The following is a 27,223-nucleotide window of genomic DNA, read 5'->3' on the forward strand; positions in this document are numbered from 1 at the left end:
TTCTTTGAGTATGCAAACTATGCCTAAGGGCTGAGATCTTGGCAGTAGACCGAGCACCGAACAACCGAGAAATGGTAGACCATATGGAGAAAGTTGTAGTGAGGCCAGTGAGATGAGGAAGAACCTCAGTCCCAATCGTGGTGAGCAACCAAGAGGCTAGAAGTTTATCTTGTTGCCTATAAATCAGGAAAGCCGAATTAACCTCAGACTGACCAGACACACTTGCAACGTATTCATTTGGTATAATTGCATCACTGGAAAGAAAATTTGTTAACCCATAGCCATCAACTATCAACGAAACTTGGTGTTTCTAAAGAAGATAGGTGCTCTCGATAAGCTTGATAGTGTCATGCTTAGGGATATGCTGAATCCCATTAATTCCTAACGGAATTGACATGGATCTCACGGGAGAGGTATTTGGTGACACATTTTCAGAGCCTCGAATCGGATATGTGGTTAGATCAACCATGATGAGCAAGATGAATCAAGAAACGATTTAACAGCGAAAGAAACCACCAGGATTAGCGAATGATACCATGTCAAGAGTAAGAAAGCTACAGCACAAGAGTAAAGAACAAGATAAAAGAGAATAGGCTCTCTAAACCTTTAACAAAAGAATCATACACCTGTTGTTACAACTGAGCTTATTTATAGCTCTATGAACGCACGTAACCAACTATAACAGAAGCTTAATAGTTTCATAACTGAAGCTTAACAACCTAAACACTAACTAACTCATGCTAGCTAACTCAAAACCGAATGGGAATCGATTACAGAGTGGGAGTGAGGTGGAGAGCCCGTGGGGCTAAACACCAGCGTCGAGTTGAACGAGTTGGTAGTCTTTTCACCATCGTGGGCCGACTTTTCACTTTTTTCCTTTTGTTTTAGCTGAAGAAGTTTACTTTGTAAGATCTCTGAAAACGTAGATTTATGTCAAGACTGAGCATGTTGCAATTGTGATAAAATTTAATAAAAATTATATTTTATTGGAACTTGTCACCTTGACGTAACGAGTTTGAATAAAAAAAAATTTGGGTAAATTTGTCACCTCGACGTAACAAGTTTCTTGAAGACTGTAACAAGTGTTGTAGATCGCAAAATAAACTTTTATACTCTATTGAGCTAATTAATAAACAGTTTGATGGGGAACCCAATTTTTTTATTTAACCCATTTGAAAATATTTACTCATATTTATAATTCCGACATAATTCACAATTATATGTTGGTTACCTTGCTTAAGGTGGAAGAACCAATTTCATCTTTCGTCCAGATAATTATAACTGATGTAATTTCTCTTAAATTCCTTTATGAATAACTCTTAAGTGATCACTACAACAGAACTGGTCAATAACGACATTTTTTAGTCTTACATCAACGTTTATAAGCGCCATAAAAAACCTCCCGGTGTAAAAAAAAAGGTTACAAGAAACGCCGCTAAAACGAACACCGCAAACATTAGCGACGTTTGTAAATAAAAAATGTCGCGACATGTTAGGAAATTTAACGATGTTTCTTTTACATATGTCGCAACAAGTTAGGTCATTTAACGACGTTTGTAAACAAAACGCCGCTATATACTATGATATTTAACGGTGTTTATATATGTTATGACATATAGCGGGGTTTGAGAGCCAAAAACACAAAAAATGTGTAGTTCTTTAGTGGTGTTTTCATCCTTAAATGTCGCTAATCGAGACTTATTTACAAATGTTAATTTGTACTCTTTATTGCCCAAATTTAACATATCCTATAACAATATCCAATAACAACCTTAATACGACTCGAATTAAGTAAAAAATACTTAACAACATAAATAAATAGAAGTTTACAAACATTCAAGAAATGTAGTTCAACATTCAAGTGAAATGTAACATAGTTTAACAACTAGAATAAACAGAGCATAAACCTAAGAAATCACCTAGGGTGGTAAATTTCGCGCTTAATATTGTTGCATCATCTGTTTAATAGCTTCAAGTTGTTTTTTAAGTTCATCATATTTTGTCTTATATGTTGCTTCTCTTACTTCTCTCTCTGCTTCTCTCGCTTGAACTTCAACTTTCGTTTGAACAAATTTTTCATGCACTTCAATCAACTGATTTTTTAATTAAATAACTTCTTATTGAGAATACTGACTCTGTGATGGCATGTACTGAGACGAACCGGATTCAAATTATTTGAATGGGGTAATGAATGATCCCTGACAGTGAACTCGATCATATCTTTTGGGACCAAAAACTTCAACAATAACTTGATTTTCAATCTCATCCACATTAATGGAATCATGAGATGAAGCTGTAGCTTTATATTCCATCATTCTATCACTCATTTTTTCCTAAGAATCAATTAAGAATTTAGAATAAATTTAAATATTATTTAAAATAAAAAATCTTATACTATAAATATAAGTATAACATAATTCAAATTTTATGTCCAGTGAATATACCATGATTTTTACAGTTTTAGGAGCCATAAGAGATTCATCTTTTTTTGTATGTGTTAGTTTGAAGAGCTTTATTCATCCAACTCGATTGACGGACGTAATTTCCTACAATATATGACATAAATTAGAAAGTACAAAAAAAATAAAAAATAGAAAAAATGTTCATTACTACGTGAATAATCATACTTAAAAAAAATAACTCCTCATGAGCTATATGAGCAAAGCTCTTCGATCCAGTTGTGTGAGTAAACTTTTGTTGTTATCTACTAGCAATACCAATGTGCTCTCGATGCTACAATTTAAAATTTACATAACTTATAAAGTCAAAATTATAGTGATATAATATTGTTTTTTAAAATTCATCATACCTCTCCTTTCTTTAAACTCTAAAACTTGACTGCATCTTTCTATTGATACTTGAGCATTCCAGGTAAGACATTTTGCAGCTTTTTTTCTAGACTGAGATCATTCTTAAAATAATTCTTTTTTAAGTAACTCTTGCGGTCTCTCCATTTCTTTCCTAACACTTGCTTCAAATAATCATCTGAGACATCTAGAGAAAATTTATTCTACAAATAAAACAAATGTTAAAAGTAAATATAAAATAGTAATTAACTGTAAATGAATTATCTATTACAATGAAATTATTACCTTAATACAATCCACAAATTGGTTTTTGTTACTATTCGACATCACATGCCATGACTGAAAATTGATCAGTAGAAGATTAGCATTGCGCGCAATCACGCCTAAGTAACCAGCCAAAACACTTGCTTCTTCTCAATAAGTTGGCCGACATTGTTACTCGAAACTTTTACACGATCCCCAAGAGGAAGTTCATATAATTATTTCATTATCGTGCGACCTCTAGTCTTACACCTATTATGACCATTTTCAGCTAGATAAAAAATAATTTAGTGTAAGTTTTCAAAATCAAGTCGAAAAAAATCAACCACCATTTAAATAAAGTATCGAACATTACCTTTAATTTCTACAATTTCTTCACCTATATTTGGAACTTTCGAAGCTCCACCACCAATTGGTTCATTATTTTTGTCTTCCTCCTCTTGAAGAGCCTGAACAATTCTCACATCACTTAATTTTCTCTTAGGCATAATATCTGCAATAAAAAAATAATATATAGTAACTAGTTACAAGAATAGTATTAAGAATAGTATTAATGGATATATTATAATTAATCAATTAAGATATAAAATCTTACTACATTGTTATGTCGTATAAGTTTTCATAAATATCTTCATCTTTGTTATCCCGAACCAATTAGAATTGTGAACTAGTACTAGTGATAGTTTCATCTAAATTTTGTGTATAAAGGGTATCTTTCAGCCAAGCGCAATAGACTCTAAACAATTTCTATCATACAAGTGTTAAACCACAAATATGTCTCGTTAAATTAAATGTTAGATGCCTTGTTGATTCAACTTCCATTTTAAACAATATTCCACCTTGTTTAAACACAAGAGATACAATTTTACTCTAAAATGACACTCCCGTTATTGATGCGAATTCGAAATATTGGAATTTCGCATTGGTGAACAATTCTTTCTCAGCGGAGGATACTAGGTGTATCCTTAAAGTCCCAATCTCTCGTTATGGCCTCGAAGAAAGTCGGGTTTGGTGCAGTGAGAAGTCGGGAATTTGTAGTGTTAGAAGTGGGCATGTGCTCCTTTAACTAGTTGAAGGAGATTTTCAGAATTATGGTACCCTATTTCAAAATTTATGGGGTTGTTCTTGTCAACGTAAAATCAAGATTCAGGTTTGGAATTTTTTTCGTAACTTTATATCTTCTAAACATAATTTATTTGGTAAACGACTATCTCATGATCCATATTGCCAGAAATGTGCCTACACCGTTGAATATAATATTCATATTAGCCGTAATTGTATTCTTGCAAAGGATGATTAGAGTGAGCTCGGTATTTATTGGCCACCAGGGGTGAATTCGTATGATTATGTGGAGTGGTTAGTTGGCTCTTTTCAAATTTGAACTGTGATGTTTGACCTATTATTTTAGTTTGTATTTGGGCATTATGGTATGCTAGATATCTTCAATACCATGAAGCAAAAAAAGAAAGGGGTGGTGAATTAGATACCTTCATTTGTACTCATTGCCATGAGTTTAATCTTGCAAATCAGCCAACTAGGCCTTCTGTGTCCAGTGTTTAAGTCCCTTGGCGTCCTCCTCCCCGACTAGGTAAAGGTAAACTTTGACGCTAGTTTTGATCCAAAACAGAATAAGGGGTGGTCAGGGGTAATAGTGAGGAACTGTGAATGGCAAATTATGAGAGCTAGCAAAAGGAAACTTCAAAACATTACCTCTACCTTTGCGGCGGTGCATGCCTTAGACCTGGTAACCAATTTGGGTTTTTGGGCAGTAATTGAAGGTGATTCTAGATCGGTAATCAGTAAGCTTAACTCGAATGATAGAGACTCGTCTGAGATTAGCACTTACATTTGGGATGCAAAGGTTCGAGCTCGGGATATACATGCGTACTCATTTTCTTTCATCACTCGTTTGAGCAACTAAGCGGAACATTTGTTGGCGTTGGAAGATGAAAGGTCCTCTGGTGACAAGTTTTGGGTTGAAGAGGCTCCTCGAGCTGTAACGGTTCAGGTGGAAAGGGATGCTCGGGTCATGTACCCACTTTGATCTTTTCTTTCCCTCGTCGTTTTGTTTACTCAGGTCTTCATTCTTTCGTTTTCGTGGTCTCCTTGTAGAGTGTTTCAGTTTTTTCTTTTCTGGCTTGTTCGTTTGGTGCAGTGGAATTGAAATGGCCGCCCTGGCTTTTCATTTTTCTTTTGTTTTTACTCTCTAGTGATCCACAGCTGTTCATGTCCTTTATGTTCTATTTCCACCTTTTCAGTTTCTTTTGGGATTTGTATTTGATTTTTTCTCATTAATAAAGGGACGACGATTTAAGTTCAAAAAAACGTATAAAATATAAAATGAGAGCTGAAATCCAAGTTTTGAATTGTTCTTATCATCTGCCACGTGACATTTTTTTGGACTAAATATATACAAAATACGCAAAATAAGACAAAAGAAAATAAAGTTACAAGGTGAGGAAACGAATACGCTAGTAGGGTAGATTTGATTAAGCCTTAATGATAGTCCTTTAAAAGCCCAATAAGCATCATCGCGGCTTAACTCGACAATCTACACCTCCTTGTCCCCGCAATTTCAATCCGAGTGGTTTCGAGCTTTTCGATACCATATCACCGGCATCGTCTCCCCCTCGTTTCCCCTTTTGTAGGGACGACACAGATCCTCCTAGGAATTCATCGAAGAAGAACAATCAGGTGAACCAGTGCTAAAAACTAGACAACAAAAACCCAAACCCAAGAAACAACATCCCCAAAGTAAGTTTTACTCTCTCTTTTTTCTATTTATTTATATGATATTTGATCTCCTCTTTTGTGTGCTTTAAATAGGTTTGGGTTTTGCAACTTGTGAATGCTACTGATAGAAGAGAAACCAAATAAGTGAATGATACTTCAGTTTAATGCTTTTCACGGTTGATTGTTTCTTCATCCTGGTAAATTACCAAATATAGCATCTAATTCCTCTGTACGAAATAAAAATGTTTATCAGATCATATCATGATGAGGAACACTACAGTAGTGTAAGATCAAAAGAAGACCCCTGTAATGGGCCAGCAATTCCAATTATAATTAAGGACAGTATCTATACAGGATCAATCAAATTAGTTATGGCTGGAAGCGGTTGTGAGAGCGCCTAGAAAGTTGAAGAGGTGATGAATTAACATATATATATATATGTGTGTGTGTGTGTGTGTGTGTGGTGTCTTTGTTCCTGTATGTCTGTGTCTTTTGTAAGTTATGGCCTCAAGTCCCTTGTTTCGCATGCTCAAGAATCATGATATGCTTGGAATTTTCTCTGTGCTTACTTTGCATACGTGTACTCTTCTTTAGGTTTTAATGGTAATGTTGTTGCTGCTATAGAGTTTCTGGTAGCAGAACAACTTGGGCTGAAGAAGGTGCAGCTTTAAATGATTCACATACTTGCCATGCAAATGGTTCTTATGGTAATTGCGGGTCAGTACTAAGGCTAATTCTAGATCTTTTATTAGGATTCTCCCTTCATTACTTATTCATTTTACTTTTTATGATGAAAAAGTCCACTTTGTTCTTATAACATCTTGTGTAGGCTTTTATAGTCAGTAAGACAGTTGTTGATGACTATAGAAAGATCATTACAAGATGCAGTATGAAAATCCTATTCATACAATATATGGGCCACAATTTTTGAAAATGCAGGGCCACATTTTTATCAGTTGTGCTCATTAAACACCATCCTAGCCTTAAATAAATTAAAATTTTTCCCTCTTTTAACTTTCTGAACTGCAGAAGATTCCAAGAAACAAGTTATGTCCTTGTGGATCAAAGTGAAAAATACAAGGCTTGTTGTGGATCTGTCTTAATGAAATCCTCGAATAAGCTTGTAGTGTATACCTCTTACACTTTAGTTTGCTTTTGGGTCTATTTGTGCTATCTGAGCTAAATGCAATATATATTAGTTCTTCAAATTCAGCTAAACACTGGCACGTGCTGGACATTTTTCTTGTAGCACATGATGCGGACATTGGATCTTGAGTCTCTCTCACTCATTTTTCCAGAGCCTTTTTTTTCTGTATAGTAACCAAACAAATGAGGTCGGAAAGGGTAAAAAGGAGCAGAAACAAGGCAAGACAGGAGTATCTGCTAAATCTGCAGCATCTCGTGGATCTGATGGAGTGCCACCTGACATGGGAGCACTTTGATATGAGCTTAGTTAGTGAGTGCTTTTGCCACAATTGTTATCCTAAATGACTTTGATGCATACTTGCATATATATATATATTCATTCTAATTTCCAACAAGAACTTGTTCTCATTTTACTTGAGGAAGAAACAGCACTTCTGGTAGAAAATTTAAGCCATTTTAGATAAGTACATCCTGCTGATTATTTTGTTCTTTGCTTTGGAGATCTCATACATGCCAATGCCATATGTGGGATCTTATCCTTACGTGCTGGCAGTCTCTTGAAAATGAATCTGAGTGCTCCATGCCCTCTGTAACGTTCTCCTTCTTTATTCTCTGGATTCCTTATCCATCCACATGTTAAGCAAGCAGGCAGGATAACCAGCTTCTGCTTTTCAACTCCCAAGTTTACTTTTGAGATTCCATGTAAATAGTTCTTATGTATCTTTGGCAAAACATGAGACTATACAAACATAGAATGATGATGGTGAAAAGATTAGTAACAGAAATGGTATAGATTCTTGTCTAAATATGCTACTCTTCATTGTTTTAACATTCTATTTAACTTGCCGGTAGGGGTGTTCATTCGGTTAATTCAGTGGCCGAACCGACCGAAATACCATTTTCGAATTAACCGAACTTTTTTTTTCTTTAACCGTTAACCGAACCGAATTTTTTTTTGAAAATATTAACCGAACCGAATAAATTTCGGTTAATTCGGTTAATTTTCGAATTAACCGAAATTTTTTAGAATTTAATATTTTTTTAATTAAAAATAACAATTTACAATTAATTTAAATAATATCTAATTATAAATAATATCTAATTAATTTGATTCAAACATTTTGTATTTAGTTTTGATATTATTTTAATTAATTAATATTGATTTGGGTTTTAAATGGGTTTTAAATGGATTGGGTCTCTTAATATAATTATATTTAAAGGTTAATTCGGTTAATTAACATATTTCGAACCAAATTAACCGTTAACCGAATTCCAAAAAAATCCTTAACCGTTCTCCGACCGAATTAACCGAACTAATTCGATTCGGTCGGTTAATTCGATTAAAACCGAATTTTGAACACCCCTACTTGCCGGTAACCTTTGCCTCTTTTAGAAGCATAGAATATATTGTAGTGTTCGTAACTGTGTTTTGTGCATGCATATGGAAGACCTACTATCAAGTGTTTCAATGTTTTATTCCCTAGTACAAGTGTCAAGATGGTGTTATCATTTTGGGTCTTTCATGGCTTCAAGGCAACTGGTTCATGGAGCTTGCCTTCATTTAAAGTTAGAATGCTTACTTATGTCTTTTGATAAAAAAATTCTAAAATTAGAAAGTTGGCGAGCACTCGAACTTTGGTTTGATCATAAAGATTCTTCAAGGAAAGGTTTCATTGCAAAACTCATAATAACCATATGATGCTTTAAGTAACGACTCTAAAATTATCCATAATATCTTTAACTTTTTTTTGAACGATGGCAACTTGATCTTATTAATAATGAAAGAAATTAAAATTACAACGCATCAGAAAAAAATAAATTTGGAGACAATAGACACTAAAATACTCAAACAAAAGTAATAATAAACCTAAAAATACAAAAAAAAATCTTTCGTTGAGAATTACGACCAATATCAAAATTCAATAGCCTTCATACAAATTCTTTGTCTCTGTCGAATGAGACGTTTGACGAAGTGATAAAAGAGTGGAGAGCAAATCAAATAATCTATCATACTGTTTCGCTACACAATTCTGATTACAATGGCAAACAATCTTTTATCAAAAGAGGGGATCTGATTATACGTGACTACCGACTAACCAATTAGAAAATAAATGTCGCGGTGACTTTTGTGCGAGGACCAAAATGACCGCAAAGGTATGCGAAAAAACATACCAAAAAATATGAGGATCGTGCCACAATAGCAGAGGAATCACGTGCAATAAGAGCATAGAAAAACCATGTCATAAGGACAGAGAAACTTATTTAAAATTAAAAAGACTCAAGAAAAAAAATAAAGTTATAATATAAAAAATAAAAAAACAAATATTTTCCGACGGTGACAACTAACATTAAGATTGATGACGCCGCCTGCCAAACAAAGTTTAAAGAGAAAGAAGACGCGGCACAAAAATAATGAAAGAAAATTAGATCGAGAGAAGAGGGAGGGGCATGGTTTTGAAATATCAGACCACGCGAAATCAAGTATCTTAAACCTAAGAATCAGTTAAGTAAATATAGACTAAAGAATGCCAAATTTGGGCATAATACATAATATCTTTAACTCTTAATTGAACTAAATTATATATTTACACATAATAATATCAATCGAATTGAGAATCAGTTGTTAATAAACAAACGGACCATATTAGATTAAGATTTTTGTTGGTCAGCTGCTCTTAGCCATTGCCAGCCTTTTATGGTGAAAACTGAAAGCCACCCATCTGAAAATAAAAAGGCAAAGTCTTCTCTTCCTTGAATCGGAAACTCGTATAAACCTTTCTTTGTTCCCCCAAATGGGAAATTATTATTTTCAGCGTGCACTTATATGACATCATTATATATATATATATATATATATATATATAAAAAGCATCAAAATACCATCCATTGTAGAAAAGGAAATAAAACCTAGTAGAGCCAAATAGAAAAGGCAAATTCTAATCTGAATAATTTAAAAACGAAATCCCAAAATTGGAATTACATTTATATTAAATTAATAAAGTTTTCTTCTAACAAGTTATATAATTTTTAATATCTCAGTTGTCTGGTCCTTTTGACAGGTTCAGTCACAATAATGCCACGAGGCATACAAAGCCTGTGACATTCAATAAGTTAGTACTCTGAAACCCCACCATTGAGAGATTTATAATATTTAAATTTGTTTTACTCATTCATTCGAATATTTTGGTATAAAAAGTTGTACATATATGTGGTTTGGTCATGGTTGGTGTCGGCAGATTTACATGATTAATATAATCCGTTGTTTATTTGATTTTGCAAAGGTTTTTTCCTTTTTCTTTTCCGCTAACTTTTCACTGAAAAAGATGAAAATAACAGCCATGTTCAACGTTTGTTTTGGTGGACCAAAGCTCACAACGCTCCATATTCGGCAACTTGACAGAAACTAAACATGAAATTCATGAAAAGAATGGGCCAACTCCCCTTTGAGATTTTTCAATCTTTTATACTAATGATAGAAAAATTCAACTGAATTGGATACATTTAATATTAAATCGATTCTAATAAATTAAAAAAAACACCTAATATTAACAAATAATACATGCACCAAATATAAATAATCAATTTCTTAATTCACCGATTTGACCGACCAGTTCTTCATTCCATGGTTTAAGAATTTTATTTGCTCTCATGCCTATATATAATGAGAAAAGAAATGCTTGTTGGTAGCCAAAATTTGTTGAAAACAAAGGGGACCACCTAAAGCTAGCCAGCATAGGTTTTCATCTTCACCTTCTTCATAAATGGTCCAACCGGTTAACGCAAGTCCAACGAAAAGAATACGAACTAGGTTTTCTTTTTTCTATTTCATCAAACGGAAATGTTATTTCGTATTTAATAAATATATTTAGTACAATTTTATTTTAAATTTATAAATTAATATTTATTTACAATATTATAACGTGAATGAGATGCTTAGGTTATTGAATGCTCCAACCGACAGAAAAAGTCAATTTAATGAGCCAACAATTATTTGGTAGTGAAAGGAACAGGACATTAATGTAGCTATGCATATCCCCGTGGTCTCAAAAGGGACATAACAGTAATAATATTAAACCTAGACCAGGCTAACTTTTTCTCACAGCATCAGTGTTGCTTTGTATTATTGGCTAGAGAGATAAAAGAGAATTCATTCATTCAGCTGTGCAACTCTAGGACGGTTATGCTTCATGCGATGGTGTAGCGAAGAATGAGAAAGGAGAATGAATAACCGGCTTGCAAGAGCAGTGGATATTTGTTCAATACTGGAGGCAGAACTATGGGGCGTTTATGAAGGGATGGTACATGCATGGAATCTAGGAGTACGGAAGGTGATCTTTGAAATCGATAACGCGAAAGCATTTAAGGTTGTCGCACGAAATCAACAAGGGCAGATCAATCCGATCACTCTAAAGGACTGTGTAGACACTCGTTTTTGTCCGGGTCTTTTTTTATATATATTATTATTATCGTTATTTTAATTATTATTATTAGCATTATTATTATTATTTTATATACATATTACATTCTGTTTCCAGGCCCAGTACAAAGACCCAAAGCCCAATACAACTCAAGCCCACCAGGAGGCCAACCAATCCACAGGCCCAGTCTGAACTAACCCATCAGATTAGGGTTTTAAACCCTAAAACAAATTAGGGTTTTAACCCTAATACCCTAACACCAGCCGCCGCCTTCAACTCCCCAAATCCCAGCTGACGCTCGAGCTGGACTTCACTCTTGTCGCCGCCGATAGCATCCCACCGCCACTGCCGTCATCTACAGTAAACCACAGTAACCCCATCAGTCCCAAATCAATCCGAAAATGTCATCAACAGTGAACCCATTAAAATATCATTCTAAATCCCGATTTTTTCGGGATTCAATCGTACCAAATCAGAGAAACAATTCCCATACCCTGTAGGCTTCATGATTTCATTCAAAACCCCTAATAAATCAAGCATGCAACCAGACAGAGAAAAAAAAACCATTCGAACTAAAAAAAAAACAGTGATACCGAAACAAAAAAGAAAAAACAGAAGGAAAAGAGAGGAAAACCACAGAGAAAAAAAAAGGGTTCGAACCCTAGACAAAAACGAAAAAACCCACTTGAACCGTTAGAAGCAAACAAGAAAATAGAGATAGAGAGAGGTATCTCACCGTGGTTCGAGGCCGTGGAAGCCTGAAATTCGTCGTGCTCTTTCTTTCTTTCGAAGGTAATCACCTAGATCTAGGGATTTAGGGTTGGCTTTAGGTCGAGTGGGGTGTTTTTTCGAGTATAGGGGAAGGAGAGGAACATTTTGGGGTTCTTTTGACTTCCTCCGGCCACCGGCGTCGCCGTGCGCCGCCGCTCACCACCGCGAGCTCTGTCGTGGCTCCCCTCCCCGACGAGGAGAGGTTGAGAGATTTCTAAATCTCTCTCTCTTCTTTGCTTCGGCTGAAATGAGCCAAATGAGAAATGGGGAAGGAAATAAGCCGGTTTTGGGCTTATATCTCCAAACCGAAACGGCGACGTTTAACAGGGGGAGGAATTCCGTGTTTTCGTGATATGGGTAAACTACTCTGTAGGTCCTTGACCTTTGTAATCTCACGATTTAGTCATTGAATGAAGTTTCATTTTATTTGACTTTGAGCCTTTATCTTTTCACTGTTACATATTAGTCACTATCCATGCTTTATGGCATTTTTGTCTATATTTGATAATGGTTTTAATAAATTAAAAATATTTCAATTTAATCACTGATTCCATGTATTTATATTTTTGCGTTATTAGAATTGGTCACCATATTTGTAATAATTTTATTTTGGTCACTTATCTTACATGTTTCTGTGATGGCTTGAATATGGTCATGATATTTTTAATTCTTCCATTTTAGTCACTGTGCTAGTGTATTGTTCATTTTCATTGACATCCTAATTTGGCCATGACATTTGTAAGGTCTTTATTTTAGTCACTGTTAGTATTTGGTTTAATTCTATTTGGCCCTTTAAGTTTCTGTTTTCCATTTTAGTCCTCTAACTTTCTGTTTTAGCTTTTAGTTCTTTATGTTTCTGTTTTTATTATTTTGGTCCTGTAACTTTTTATTTATTACTATTCAGTCCTTGAATTTCTGTTAATCATTTAGTCCCTTAATTACTTATTTTTGGTATCTTATTTTGGTTTGTAATGTTATTATTTTTTTTTTAGTCATTTATGTATGGATGTGTATTTTACATTAGTTAATTATTGTATTGTGTAAATAATGTGTTTAATTTAATTTAATGTAAATCTTTGTATTTCTAATTACATTTATTTTCATTATATTTTTTATATGTATGAAATATTCGATTATATTTTCAAGAACACGTATTTGTAGAACGGGCGTAGAAAGTATCACTTGATCGAAGTGGTACAATCTAATACGACGTTCAAACTAAATGGAACTTGAAATAAATCAATCTTAGTTTGTTCATTTTTATTTTATATTGATCAATGCAAGTTATGTATTTTATTTTTCGTACTGTCAATATTCATTTTATATTTGACTCGTATTTTATCGATGAGGGAATATTCTTTTATTGATAAGAAATAGACGAGTTAGCTTTCCCAATGGAGGATTGCTAATTTCGAGATTTCTTTTCGAATTAAACAATTTTCTCTAATTAATTGATTCCAAGCAAATTAATTATATTTCAATAAACGGATCATATCTTAATTTTATATTCGATTAGTAATTTCCACCATTACGACAATGCGTAAGTGACACAGTACCAATTTTGGGCGCTGTGGGGGTGTTTACCCTTCCCCACACGTAACCGACTCCCGAATCCATTAAATTGAATTTTTGGTAAACGCAGACCATCTTTGTCTTAAGAAAACTATTTTTCTTAAAAATTGTTTTTAAAAGATATTTTTAGGTATTCGACCCACCTAACCTAAAGGTCGATGGCGACTCTTTTCTATTTTATTAAAATCAATTCCAAAATCACCCATTTTCCAAAATAAAAGCCATAATCGTTTTTAAACAATATTTAATTGTTTTACCTAAAAAATGGTTATGACAGCTTGGCGACTCTGCTGGGGAACTTTTTTTTAGAGAGTCAAGCTGTAGGTCGCTTACACATTGTCGTCTTAGTGGAAATTATAAGTTTGAGTACATAGTTAACTTATGATCCGTTTATTGAAATTTTTAATTGCTTCGTTTTTTGTCATACTAACATTTTATTTTTGGCTTTCAGCTTTGTCAAGATTTTATCATTTTTTTCCTTGTTTTGTTTTCCTTTTGGGTCGAAGGTAGGTATGTTCCTCCTCACACACACATCACTCGCATCAGCATAACATAAGCTCTAGACACGAGCTTCGATCCAAATTAGTCGGGGTGAATGCTTTACTCTCGTAAGAATTTATTCTTCGTATGAGTTTTAGCAAATAACCCATGGGATACATACCTTATACCTTCGTAGGGATTTATTCCTCGTACGGGTATAAGGCAATGAATCCCCTCGAATTGAACTCGTTCCGTTTGAAACCTGTAATGGGTGAGGATAGAGGGTTTGGCAGCCCAATGGGGCACCGATATTAAGGACAATTCGAGTCCCTTTTTCCAGTTAGAGCAAAAACCATGCATATAGTGAACCGTAGAACGGTCACCCTAGGTATAGCTATATTGAACCTATGTCCGTCAGTAGGTACCCAAACTAAGTGTACACCAAGGAGGAGCATTTCTAAACCCTTATATTTTGCTAAGTTCGTAGAATTTATTTTCTTTTCGAATAAAAGCATGCGAACTAGATATCATGCGGTTAGGACTAATTTCTTGAAAATAGATAATTGTGGGTAGAAAGCATGTCCGGGTAGGATTGCTATCTATTGAAAGCATGTTCGGGTAGATATCATGACGGGATAGGTGTTATATTTATCTCTGAATAACATTTTTACCCGTATCAATTATTTTACATGTACTAACTAATTTCTTTTCTTTTATTTGTGTGCACTAACTTATCTATTTTCTGCTGTTTGTGTCTTTTTTTCATTCTTCTTTGCATTGCATCATCATAACATAATGCGAAAATGTTGATCAACAAGGGGATATTCGAGAGAAAATTTTCTCAAGAAGAGATAAAAGTTTTTCAATCAAGCAGTCACATATAAAGACATGCATCGAGGGCTTAAAGAAGTTAAGGGTACTAAAAGGAGAATTGCTCGATGATCGTGCAATATCCGATACTGAAATGACGATCCATTGATTTGAGGAAGAATCCTGTAGTGGATTCTCTTTTACGATCATTCCAACTCTAATCATTGAAGAGTGGCGTAATGACTTCAACACCGCTAGGCCTCAACCGAGTTAGGTTACATAGCAATGAGGGGCATCATTTTCGAGGACGAAGATCCGAGACGAAGCATCGATCTACTTCAGACTCAACCATCTAAGCGAAGTCAAGTCTGTAAAGGGGATTGTCTTGTAATGTGAAAACTTTTATCTCTGGTGAAAATTGTTCTAAAATATTCGTCGTTGGGATCAATATTTTTGCATCTGCATTTTCATCATTACATTTTGCACAACATTCATTTAAGCATTGTTACATGCATTAATCATACCTTGCGGGAAACTTTAAGGAAACACTTCTAACTGTGCAACTGCATTCACACAATACTGAGAATGGATGCAAAATTCGAGCAACTGAAGAAAGAGCTAGAAGAGAGTTTACAAAAGATGCAAGCTGAGTGGGAGGTTAAAATGGAGCAGATGCAAAAGACCACCGTGGATCGTATCTTGCAAAATCAAAAGGACATAGTTGGCCAAATGGTAGCAAAAATGGCTGAGCTTAACCAAGGAAAAGGCAGAGAGAAAATTTCCTTGACCCGTGAAACAGTTGAATGTGTGAAGGCACAGGCTAATTCACAACCACTTATCTCGTCCAACAGGATTCCTAGTCACCAAGCGACGAGAAGAGCTAAGAACGAGATCCCAGAGAATTTGAAACAGTGGTGCAGAGAGACATTTCAGGGAATGAGAGGACAAACCTCTCACAACGGGATGGATGCAACAGAACTAGTACTAGTTCCCGAATTGGTGCTCCCGCCCAAATTCAAGATGCCCGAGTTTGAAAAGTATAGGGGAACCAGTTGCCCCAATGCCCACCTCACGATGTTTATTCGAAGGATGACTAGATACACTAACAATGATCAGATGTTGATCCACTGCTTTCAAGACAGTTTGATTGGACCCGCTTCAAGGTGGTACCACCAACTGAGTCGTTCTCAAGTCCGCTCCTGGAGGGATTTGGCTAGTGCTTTTCTGGGCCAATACAAGCACATGATTGATATGGCCCCCGATCGAACAATGCTTCAGAATATGGGGATGAAGAATTATGAGAGCTTTCGACAGTACGCACAACGATGGAGGGATATTGCATCTCAAGTGCATCCACCAATGACTAAAAAAGAGTTCATCACTCTATTCATCGATACATTGAAGTCTCCATATATCGACTACATGATAGGGGTTGCCACTAAGAGTTTCTCTGACATTGTCATGTGTGGAGAAATGATCGAAAGAGCAGTCAAGAATGGCCAGATAGGAGGCACTAGTCTTTTCGACAATGAGGAAAGAGATGAGATTAACATTGAAGGATCTTATCTAGCTAATCTGGGGACCAAACCTCATAAGACATTCCGTCGCATCAATCCATCCCAATGACATATGAGGAATTTCTCCCAATGCTAGTTGAGAGGAACCTTGTGACTCCAGTTCAATCCAAACCAAGAGAGACCCCATATCCTGAAGGCCATGATATTAACGCCATATGCAGCTATCACATTGGGAGCTCAGGGCACACCACGGAGAATTGTAGGACATTGAAGCGCAAGGTCCAAGATCTGATCGATTTAGGGGCATTAACGTTCAAGGTGTGATGGGGCATTCTGATCGAAATTCGGCCGGGCATCCATCCTGAGATTTTGTTACATTCTCATGCATGTCATCTTGTTTGATCTTGTTTTTCTTTTTTATGTGTGAATGTTTGTAAGTCGCTTGACGTGTGAACATTTTCAATAAAATGCTTCATTCTTAGGAAATGAACAATGAGCAGATTTCAATTTTGAATATCATTTTAATTAAAAGTTTTTTAATAACTGAGGTTGTAAATCTTTGATAAATGACAAGATTGAACCCTGCAAAACAATGACCCCTTGATCCTAATCCAGAGGTACACTAGAATACATACCATTTTCTTGCAGGGACCGAGCTAGTTTTCTATTCACATAAAGAGTCAATCAAAGGGTTTGACATTCAGGTATGTGTTAGGAGCGGATAAAATGGGGCAACTAGCACATGAGATTGCAAAACTAATTGGTTATTATTTCTGTTTATGACGTTTAATGATGATCATAATCTTCTTAGATGGAATGGTCAAGTAGATGAATCTAGTTTAGGTCAGTTGCTTGGGAATTGAACTCTAACGATGAGATTTTCTGACCTTCAACAAACACCGAGACTATAACAGGTTTTCCTCAGCAAGCTTAAGAAATGGAATCCGTAAACAAACAAAAAAACATATATATGTATACAATAAAGCTGAGCTATTCCGCTAAAGCAATTGGTAATAGAGTAAATTCGAAAGCCCTGGCTTTATGAATAGATTACATTCAAACCATGACATTGATCGGGTACTTGGCAATCCGGTGTATGCTCCACTGTGGTTGTCAAGTCGAAGACTTTGTGATGACATGAATCCTTCAGCTAGCTTGATAAAGGCAATTATAAAATATATGTACAATAAAGCTGAATTCAGCTAGCCAAACAATGGCAAATTAAACCAAATTTACTAAATAAGGAGTTTCGGTGAATATGGACTAAGGGAGTTGAGGAACGCCTGTTATAGTCGACTTCACACGAGCACTCAGAATTCTCGTTTTTAGACCGATATTTCTGCACTACCTTGACTAGGTAAGTCTACGAAGCTTGAACAAATTGAAGATTTCAGAGAACTGAAACAAAAGTGTTCTAAAGAGTTTAGCAAGTGACTATGCTAGTTATGTCATTTTGTTCGCCTCTTATTAAAGTGCCAAATCAAGAAAGAGGGGTATGTCATTACCTTCACGAGGACCAATGGATGAAACACACCTTAGAATTTAGGTAGCCAACCTCTAAACCCACCTGTCGATCTTGATATTTGTCAAAGATTTGTAACTATCAATGATTAAAAGAGCATTTGATTCTTTTGATATCCAATGAATTCATGTTTTATGATTGGCTTCAATTGTGAAACTTAGAAGGAGGCAATATTTTTCAAAATTTTGAAAATTCAAGAAGAAGAAAAACATTTTCAAACAAGATAGTCTCTCTGGAGGCATATATTGGAATTCAACGAAGATCCCTCTGAAGCTCAAGATTGAAGCTGGGGCAAGAGAAGACAAATTTTTGGGGCAAATTGTGATGGGCAAGAAAAAAATTGTCTCAGGTTGAGGTTTGTAAGAGTACACCTTAGTGGAAATGCAGACAAACTGAATCATTGATGGAGTGAAGACTGTTCTCGCAACAATTCTCCTTTCAGATCGAGAAAAACATACATGAACACATACATACATACATGATACATAAAATTTGCATCAAACATTTATCATCATGTGTATTAAAGACATTTTTCTCCTCACTTGAGGACAAATTCAATAAAAGAAGATCAAATAAATTCATCTTGACATCTATCATAACTTCCAAGATAGTTAGTCAAAAATGCATCATTCTGATCTTTTCAGGAAATTAGAGCTCGGAAATAACCAGATGTTTTCAACCTGAAAGAACAATGCAATCCACATATTTGGCTTCCTGAAGTCAACAATCAGATCTTCTGAAGATGTTTCCTCAACATGCAGGAATCAATAGACAACTTTGAGCTATTGAGATTATTTTCTTTAAAAAAATAAAGTGTCGTCTCACTTGAGATAGTTTTCTTAAAACAAATTTTATTTTGTCTCGCTTGAGACAACTTTCTCTTTAAAACAAATTACGTCTCGCTTGAGACATTTTTCCACAAATTTTGAGAATTTTAAAACAAATTGCGTCTCGCTTGAGACATTTTTCCTTTGAGATACAAATTTTGAATTTGATTCACTTAAAACAAATTAATCTCACCTTAGATTGTTGTTTCTTTCAAAACAAATTTCGTCTCGCTTGAGACCTTTTCCCTTTGAGATCCAAATTTCGAATTTGTTTCACATTAAACAAAGTTGATCTCACTTGAGATCGTTTTCTCAAAAACAAACTTTGTCTCGCTTGAGACAATTTCTCTAAAAACAAATTTTGTCTCATTTGAGACTATATCTTAAAGCAAATTTTGTCTCGCTTGAGACATCATTTTCTCTCATAATACAAATTTCAAGGTTGTGTACTTAAAGAAAAATTAATATCACTTGAGACTTTCAAAGCTGATTTGTCTCGCACGAGATAGTTTCCCCTTTAAACAAATCCTGAAATTGTTTCATTTGAAACAAAATAAACACTTTTGAAAACACCTTTGAGATTATTTCCATATAAACAAAATCGACAATCTTTGAATCTTTTAAAACAAAGTTTTGTCTCTCTTGAGACAATTTTGTAAAAAAAACTAACTTTTGAGATTGTTTCATTTGAAACAAATTTGGTCTTACTTAAGATGTAATCCATCTTCGAGTCTGTTTCTTTTGAAACAAAATTTTATCTCTTAAAGGCAATTCCTTTAAAAAAAAATCATTGAGTTTATTTCCTTTGAAACAAAATTTTGTCTCTCGAGACAACTTCTTTTGAAAATACCCACCTTTGAGATCGTTTCTATTAAAACAAATTTTATCTCGCATGAGACAGTTTCCTTCAATGTCATCTTTGAGTCGTTTCCCTTGAAACGAATTTTGTCTCTTAAAACATTTTCTCTTAAAACAAGATCATCTTTGAGTTTGTTTCTCTGGAAACAAGGTTTTATCCCTTAAAACAGTTTCTTTTGAAGAAAAATCTGAGTCTGTTTCTTTGGAAACAAAATTTTGTCTCACTAAGATACAATTTTCTGAAAAACAAAGTTTTGTCTCTTATGAAAATGTCTTTTTTTTAAAAAAATCATTGAATCTCTTTCTTTGGAAACAAAATTTTGTTTCTCTCGAGACAGTTTCTTTGAGAAAAATCTTTGCGTTTGTTTCTTTGGAAAACAAAATTTACCATCATTGAATTTGTTTCCCTTGAAACAAAACAAACATCTTTGAGATCGTTTCCCTCGAAATGAATTTTGTCTCATTTGAGACAGTTTCCCATGAAACACAGATATTTGAGAACGTTTCCCTTAAAAACAAATTTTGTCTCGCTTGAGACAATTCCCTTTAAACGTCATCTTTTGAGTTGTTTCATTTGAAATGAATTTTGTCTCTTTCGAGACAGTTGCTTTTGAAACACATTATCTTTGAGCTTGTTTTTCTTAAAACAAATCTTTGAGTCTGTTTCTTTTGAAACAAATCTTTAATTTGGTTTCTCTTGAAACCATAACTCCTAAAGATGGCCAGCCGTCCTCATCATGTAGGAACCGTGTCATCCCCAGACCAGATCTCCTCATCACGTAGGAGCCGTGTCAACCATAGATAACCAGCCGTCCTCATCACGTAGGAACCGTGTTATCACCTTTAGATGGCCAGAACTCTTCATCACGTATGAGCCGTGTCATTCCCAGACCAGATCTCCTCATCACGTAGGAGCCGTGTCAACCATAGATAACCAGCCATCCTCATCACGTAGGAACCGTGTTATCACCTTTAGATGGCCAAAACTCTTCATCACGTATGAGTCGTGTCATTCCCCGACCAGATTTCCTCATCACGTAGGAACCGCGTTAACCTTAAAACGACCCGAACTCTTCATCACGTATGAGCAGTGTCGTCCCCAACAACCAAAATTATCCAATTTCTAAATTTCTAAGGGAGAGAGCCAGACAAAAACGTGATGTCTTTTCATCTTTTCCCTATTCTTGTTAACACAAGAATGCGCAAAGAGGGGCAGCTGTAGACACCCGTTTTTGTCCGGGTCTTTTTTTATATATATTATTATTATCGTTATTTTAATTATTATTATTAGCATTATTATTATTATTTTATTTACATATTACATTCTGTTTCCAGGCCCAGTACAAAGACCCAAAGCCCAATACAACTCAAGCCCACCAGGAGGCCAACCAATCCACAGGCCCAGTCTGAACTAACCCATCAGATTAGGGTTTTAAACCCTAAAACAAATTAGGGTTTTAACCCTAATACCCTAACACCAGCCGCCGCCTTCAACTCCCCAGTTCCCAGCTGACGCTCGAGCTGGACTTCACTCTTGTCGCCGCCGATAGCATCCCACCGCCACTGCCGTCATCTACAGTAAACCACAGTAACCCCATCAGTCCCAAATCAATCCGAAAATGTCATCAACAGTGAACCCATTAAAATATCATTCTAAATCCCATTTTTTCGGGATTCAATCGTACCAAATCAGAGAAACAATTCCCATACCCTGTAGGCTTCATGATTTCATTCAAAACCCCTAATAAATCAAGCATGCAACCAGACAGAGAAAAATAAACCATTCGAACTGAAAAAAAAACAGTGATACCGAAACAAAAAAGAAAAAACAGAAGGAAAAGAGAGGAAAACCACAGAGAAAAAAAAGGGTTCGAACCCTAGACAAAAACAAAAAAACCCACTTGAACCGTTAGAAGCAAACAAGAAAATAGAGATAGAGAGAGGTATCTCACCGTGGTTTGAGGCCGTGGAAGCCTGAAATTCGTCGTGCTCTTTCTTTCTTTCGAAGGTAATCACCTAGATCTAGGGATTTAGGGTTGGCTTTAGGTCGAGTGGGGTGTTTTTTCGAGTATAGGGGAAGGAGAGGAACATTTTGGGGTTCTTTTGACTTCCTCCGGCCACCGGCGTCGCCGTGCGCCGCCGCTCACCACCGCGAGCTCTGTCGTGGCTCCCCTCCCCGACGAGGAGAGGTTGAGAGATTTCTAAATCTCTCTCTCTTCTTTGCTTCGGCTGAAATGAGCCAAATGAGAAATGGGGAAGGAAATAAGCCGGTTTTGGGCTTATATCTCCAAACCGAAACGGCGACGTTTAACAGGGGGAGGAATTCCGTGTTTTCGTGATATGGGTAAACTACTCTGTAGGTCCTTGACCTTTGTAATCTCACGATTTAGTCATTGAATGAAGTTTCATTTTATTTGACTTTGAGCCTTTATCTTTTCACTGTTACATATTAGTCACTATCCATGCTTTATGGCATTTTTGTCTATATTTGATAATGGTTTTAATAAATTAAAAATATTTCAATTTAATCACTGATTCCATGTATTTTATATTATTTGCGTTATTAGAATTTGGTCACCATATTTGTAATAATTTTATTTTGGTCACTTATCTTACATGTTTCTGTGATGGCTTGAATATGGTCATGATATTTTTAATTCTTCTATTTTAGTCACTGTGCTAGTGTATTGTTCATTTTCATTGACATCCTAATTTGGCCATGACATTTGTAAGGTCTTTATTTTAGTCACTGTTAGTATTTGGTTTAATTTCTATTTGGCCCTTTAAGTTTCTGTTTTTCCATTTTAGTCCTCTAACTTTCTGTTTTAGCTTTTTAGTTCTTTATGTTTCTGTTTTTATTATTTTGGTCCTGTAACTTTTTTATTTATTTACTATTCAGTCCTTTGAATTTCTGTTAATCATATTTTAGTCCCTTAATTACTTATTTTTGGTATCTTATTTTGGTTTGTAATGTTATTTATTTTTTATTTTTAGTCATTTATGTATGGATGTATTTTACTCATTAGTTAATTATTTGTATTGTGTAAATAATGTGTTTAATTTAATTTAATGTAAATCTTTGTATTTCTAATTACATTTATTTTCATTATATTTTTTATATATGTATGAAATATTCGATTATATTTTCAAGAACACGTATTTGTAGAACGGGCGTAGAAAGTATCACTTGATCGAAGTGGTACAATCTAATACGACGTTCAAACTAAATGGAACTTGAAATAAATCAATCTTAGTTTGTTCATTTTTATTTTATATTGATCAATGCAAGTTATGTATTTTATTTTTCGTACTGTCAATATTCATTTTTATATTTGACTCGTATTTTATCGATGAGGGAATATTCTTTTATTGATAAGAAATAGACGAGTTAGCTTTCCCAATGGAGGATTGCTAATTTCGAGATTTCTTTTCGAATTAAACAATTTTCTCTAATTAATTGATTCCAAGCAAATTAATTATATTTCAATAAACGGATCATATCTTAATTTTATATTCGATTAGTAATTTCCACCATTACGACAATGCGTAAGTGACACAGTACCAATTTTGGGCGCTGTGGGGGTGTTTACCCTTCCCCACACGTAACCGACTCCCGAATCCATTAAATTGAATTTTTGGTAAACGCAGACCATCTTTGTCTTAAGAAAACTATTTTTCTTAAAATTGTTTTTAAAAGATATTTTTAGGTATTCGACCCACCTAACCTAAAGGTCGATGGCGACTCTTTTCTATTTTATTAAAATCAATTCCAAAATCACCCATTTTCCAAAATAAAAGCCATAATCGTTTTTAAACAATATTTAATTGTTTTACCTAAAAAAATGGTTATGACAGACTGGATATATATAAGGAATGCATGGTTTTTTCTTTCACAAGTAACCCACAAGACAAACAAGGTAGCTGATAAAGTCACAAAGCAATTTCGAAATGACGACCTTATTAGGAGGAATTTTCAGGAAGCCCTAGCAGCAATACAGACATTTCTCTTCGGGGATAGCGTAGGATTAGAGTGAAGATCAGGATTCTAGGATAGTTTTGCTTTTACTTACCAAAATATTTTTTTTTTGTCAATCCTATAAAAAATTATTGAATCATAAATTATCCAAACACTATGACATTTACTTCTAAACTATAAACCATAAAAAGTATTTGGTTTTCAAAAGTTGTTATACCTCTAGAGGTCACTTCTGAAAATTATTCATCCTTCGCTAGATAAGACCTCCTGAAAAGATCCCTCCATTTAGCGAAGCCTCCAAGGAATTTATATCATCCTAGCATAGGAATACAATGCATAGATAATACTTCTAATCGACCCACATTATCTATCAGAGTGAAATTCAAAATTTGACGACTCGATCGATTTACCCTGTTGACTAACGAGTAGCCATAATGACCTTGCTCCATCATCTAGAGTCATTGTAAATACCCCTTAGCTACAATTGAGAGGGGATCTCTCAACTGCCTTCGTCTTAACTCTTATATCCCCTTTATGTCTTCATCTCCCCCACAAAAATACGCTGGTCAATAGTCATTTTCTCACAAAATTTTTCACCCTGTTCAAAAAAAGAAAAATTGTCAAAGAACGACAAGACAAATTAATTCCCATCGAGAAAAACAAAAATAATTTAAATATATTATATAAGAATTATTATTTATGTTTTAAAATATGTTAAATTTCTTTGCATAATGCCAAAAAGGCTATAACTAAAAGTTTTTTTTTTGATATTATAACAAGTATTTATATTTAAAATAATAAAAAAACTTAACATGATATATAAGACTTATTAATTTTTTATTTCACTGAAATTTAATTATTTAAAAAGTATTTATGATTTCTTTTTGAAATTTTACCACATAAAATCTTAAAAATATAAACTAAAGTTATTTTTACTAAACTAAAATTTAAAAAAAATTAAAATCTAAAAAATAAATAGAAAAAAATATAAATTAACAGAACTGGATTCTCATAAATAATGCAATCTTTTAAAAAAAATCTAATAAAAATAAAAGAGATAAATTAATTAAAAGGAATGCAAAGTTCAAAAAATATTATTAAATTTCTTTTAAAAATAATTATCGGCGTTGTAACACCTCGAACCCCGGATTAATAGTTTTGGGTTAACTCGAGTGGGTCTTGGAATAAATCCATTATCATTATTGGAAGTCTTGGACCAAGAGAGTTTTGGTTTGGGATTGACTTGGGCTCAATTGATATAAAAAGGATATTTTATGCTATAACCAAAATTAGAAGGACCAAAAGAGAAATTATACCATTTTGAATTTCAAAAGTTGAAATCCTTAGTTGGTTGATGATATCACGTCTGGGCATCCTTATTCTTTTTCCTCATCTTCCTTTGTCTTATTCTTCTCCCAAAGCCTTCATCTTCCTCCTTAATAAGCTAGACAAAGGTGACAACTTGGTGACCTTACCATCATAGTTTGACATTTTAAAGGTAAGAATCATAATCTCCATCTCCAAAGCTTCAATTCAAGCCTCCAATCTCCTCATTCTATTATAGTATTCAGAAATAGTTTATAGGCTGAGCCAATCTCCAATCTCCTCATTTAAATATAATTAAAAATTATCTAATATAATTAGTATATATTTTTAATTTATAATAACAATTACATATATAATTAGATTAAATCTAGAAAAAATATATTAATTGGAGCAATATATATTAATTTTCTTAACATAATTGATATATATTTTTATTTAGGGTAAACCACATATATGGTAACTTTACTATTACTTATATTTTGGTCATTCAACTATTATTTTTTTAAAAACATACTAATGTAACGTTTGGTTATGTTTTGGTCACATACCATTAAAAAAAATTAACAATGATACTAATGTAACACCCCAACCCGTACCTGACCCGGATACGAGTCCGATATATTACATTGACTTTTTAAAACAATTTCCTTACAAAATAACCGAACATTTGGACTTATATTACGAAAATATGATCATATATTGTTGAATTATATTTCATTATAACAAATTTGAAAAAATAAATTTTCATAAACAATACTATACGGTATGAATATTATTATATTGTATGAACAGTACCGTGAACAGTGCTATAGTGTACCGGTGCACAAAAACATCGAATATAAATTGTATATCAGATTGATGATATACTCATAAAAATTTAAGCTTTCATCAATATAAAATTTACATTTACATATATACGTTTAAAACATTACAAAAGTCAATCAGAGCATACATACTAAACAACTCTATTTACATGCCAACACATATATTACATAAACATACATACTGTGTAAGGTTCTTCTGATCTGATCTTCAAATGATGATATACTGCTTTACTGCTCCTAAGATCGATCTTCTTGCTTTTCTGTACCTACGTGTAAATCACTTACACGCTAAGTCATAACTTAGTGAGACATAAACTTATAATGATAATGCATTTCTTATGAATATGAACATGCAACATAGTAATCAGAATTTCATATCACTTCCTATGATTCAATATATTTACAATAATAATACGATAACATATAAGACAATACTCATTTTTCATATGATTTATAGGCCCATGTATATACTGAGAACATAAGGTATTCGAGTACATAGAGGTTGTGCACATCTGCTGTCACCATAGCTCGTATAAGTCCCACTGAGTGGCATATGAAATTTTGTCCCGAAGGACCTGTGAATATGTCCCGAAGGACCTATGAGTTGTCCCGAAGGACCTATGAAACCCTCGACTCTTGGCATGCCAACTATACCTAGAGCTCTCATATTACATAACATGGGCATTAAGATTATAATTCATAAAAACATGTTCTTATATCATTTCCATTGTAACCACATATATCTTTCCTTCTATCTCATTTCACCTGTGCATATAACTATCCATCTCCTTTTCTGTAATACAAATATTTGAATACATTCATATGGTTCATATAACATGTAGTGAATCATATGTATACATATATACATATGTAATCAAAGACTATAATGTATGCATGTTTATAACTATTATACTATTGAATTAACCTAGGAAATAGACTCATAGCAAGTCTTATTTCCATTAGTTTATCCCCATATGATGCACTCACCTTGACCTTGCTTGCGTTGATTCAATCCTAACTCTTTGATTATTCTGTAACTCGTCTACGCTTGATATCTATATAACATAAATTCCGAGACGATTTTCAGAATCTTAAACCTTAAAACTTGGTATTAATAATTTAGGCTAATTTAATGAACCAAAAATTCACTTTTCCTTTAAGAGTGTACCGATGCACTATGGGTGCATTGGTACCCAAAATAGCTTCGAAATTTCTATGCATCGATGCACCTTCAAAATTGGTCTTAGTGCTTCGGTACCCATTTATAGTATATCGATGCACCTGTCCAATATAGGCTATTTTCACCCGAAATTCATCAATACTTCACCCAAATTTTCATGTATAAAATCTTTATTATGCTACTAAACTCATCTAT

The 27,223-nt window shown here is 34.2% G+C and overlaps 2 long non-coding RNA genes across 3 annotated transcripts; one reads left to right on the top strand and one right to left on the bottom strand.

Annotated features, from left to right (window-relative positions):
* Window positions 1-3,098: 3,098 nt before the first annotated feature.
* Window positions 3,099-5,250, bottom strand: LOC120173279. The gene is made up of 3 exons (XR_005521045.1): window positions 4,556-5,250; window positions 3,424-3,561; window positions 3,099-3,339 (listed from the first exon to the last, which is right to left on the bottom strand). It is a non-coding gene; the product is annotated as an uncharacterized LOC120173279 (long non-coding RNA).
* A 339-nt stretch (window positions 5,251-5,589) lies between these two features.
* LOC120173258 lies at window positions 5,590-7,767 on the top strand. Of its 2 annotated transcripts, none has more exons than XR_005521043.1 (5): window positions 5,590-5,822; window positions 6,055-6,214; window positions 6,396-6,518; window positions 7,051-7,257; window positions 7,449-7,767. It is a non-coding gene; the product is annotated as an uncharacterized LOC120173258 (long non-coding RNA). The 2 variants fall into 2 exon arrangements; XR_005521044.1 differs by having other exon boundaries at window positions 7,120-7,257.
* Window positions 7,768-27,223: the final 19,456 nt, after the last annotated feature.

This window comes from Hibiscus syriacus, unplaced genomic scaffold (assembly GCF_006381635.1).
Source record: "Hibiscus syriacus cultivar Baekdansim isolate YM2019G1 unplaced genomic scaffold, ASM638163v2 tig00111942_pilon, whole genome shotgun sequence".
Taxonomy (NCBI): domain Eukaryota; kingdom Viridiplantae; phylum Streptophyta; class Magnoliopsida; order Malvales; family Malvaceae; genus Hibiscus; species Hibiscus syriacus.